At 39.8% G+C, this 2,041-nt stretch overlaps 1 protein-coding gene across 1 annotated transcript in view; it reads right to left on the bottom strand.

Annotated features, from left to right (window-relative positions):
• Positions 1-2,041, bottom strand: part of LOC109541687 (protein eyes shut) — a gene marked incomplete in the record, with an annotated part of 41,275 nt that overhangs the window by 11,387 nt on the left and 27,847 nt on the right.

Below are 2,041 nucleotides of genomic sequence, written 5' to 3' on the forward strand. Positions count from 1 at the left end.
AGACATGCCATCATTGACCTCCAATTTTCTGTTGGCTCAAATTAGATGCTCAAAAAGCAAAGGGTCGAAAGGAAGAAGATGGACTTTCGATTCGATGAGATGGATATTCAAGAGAACATTGAATATGATTTTGGCAGCCACAACATTCTCGGATTCGAAGATTTCGGTGGAAGAACATCTAGTAAACCCGCCAATAAAGCCTTATTGTTTAGGCTAGTAGGGCTAGCAAAAAATTGGAAGCAACCCGTAGCATACTTCTTTGCAAACAATGGGTGTAATGCGAACAATTTGGAACATTGCTTGTTTCAAGTTCTTAAAGCTGCGAAAAATATTGCAAAAGTTGAGGTCGTGGCTACAGTTTGTGATATGGGAGCATCTAATGTAAAATGCATGAAAAACTTAGGTGTTACTGTAGAGAGGCCTTTTTTCAAGCATGGTGACAATATTATCTTTGCGATGTTTGACCCACCTCATTTATTGAAATGTTATTTTCCTCTATTTCGAAAGCATAATGTTTTGTTGAACTTGTCTCTGTTAGCAGTGCTTCTGTGGAGTTCAGCGGTTGACTACCGCCGAGAAACGCGTCAAAAAGAAGCGCCACTGATAGCGATACATTGGTTCAAATGCTGGCGTTCACACGAGCCACGTCAGTCTGCTTCAGGTTAACGTGAACTTCTCAGCAGTGCCACCGAGAAGCGCTTTACAGTGGCTGGTACAATGTTAACGCGCGCTTATCAGCAGCGCCACTGAGACGCGATGCAGAGTGGCCCGTGTGAAAAGGCTCTTATTGTCAAGGGTGAACGCAACGCGCCGTGGGTCCGCTGGCAGTTCGACGAAAACCATTTATGAACGCTTTTTTTTATGGCAGATCAAACGAAAAGTAGCGCAACCCGGAAGGGTTTCTATACACGTTCGAGACAATAGCCGCGTTAATGTTGCGTTCAAGCACGGTTTTATCCCAATCGTGTCCACAAGCTAGGAACAACGGCGACCAGCTCACAATGTCCCAAAATTAAAAGCGTGGACGAATTGTAGCAGTGTGAAGCGCATTGCTGTCGCGATATTTCAGTCGCTGTAACTTTCACTTCCGTAGGCAAATTTCGCTTACAACTTCTTCCCCATTTAACCAACTTTGCATAATTTACGGTTTTCGATAGCCCCTTAAACCGGCGCTACACGATGCGTCGAACATTCGTTCCAACGTTCGACCGAACATTTGAGTCAAAAAGTTCGGCGGTTCGTGCGGCAAATCTATCTGCTACACGGTGTGTCGAATGCTTGAAGCAAAATTCCTTTTGAATTGTGGTTCAAACGTTTCTCTACATTCGCCAATATGGAGGATACTGCTGACGCTGCAGTTAGAGCCGCAGCGGTGCGAGTTTTTAGTTGTGTGAATGGTTTACTCATCGTAATTTTTAAACTTATTTTTTAATACTTTGTATTAAGAGTTATCAAAATTTTGTCGAAATTCCATTAAAGTAATTTTCAACAAGAACGCACGCAATTCTGATTTATTTTCCTGACTGCGTGTACTTATTGTGATATTCTTATCTTTCCTGGGTCTCAAAGTGTAAAGTAAAAATTTTGAAAATCGTTATTTCATTACGTTTCGGCGAGACAACAGCACCATCATCTGATTTAAAATTTACACAAACTCATGATTGGTAAAAAGCAACAATCTTTTATATTTTTGCCTTCTTGAAGGACTTTGTCTAGACAAATTTAAGGTTTAAATTTTCTAAATTTTTCTTAAATTTTAATGAAATTTTTTAAAGAATGTCATAACGTAGGCAATATCGACGACGAGATAACAAACCAATATTTTCCAAATATTTATCCCACCTACCCCCCGATTTCGTTAATCTGAAAGAAAAGAAAAAAAATCTGGAATCGATCACATTCTAAGTGTTGCTTGATTTATGTGACACTTGTTCACAGCTTTTGTTTCTAACTTAATGTTTTCGCACGCAAAATCATGTTAAGTATTTAAGACTCAATTTATTTAAAACATAATATTAAGGGCTCCGAGGACAGATGCAAA

This window comes from Dendroctonus ponderosae, unplaced genomic scaffold, assembly GCF_020466585.1.
Source record: "Dendroctonus ponderosae isolate FM_Combo_2020 unplaced genomic scaffold, Dpon_F_20191213v2 Dpon_F_20191213_11, whole genome shotgun sequence".
Lineage (NCBI taxonomy): Eukaryota > Metazoa > Arthropoda > Insecta > Coleoptera > Curculionidae > Dendroctonus > Dendroctonus ponderosae.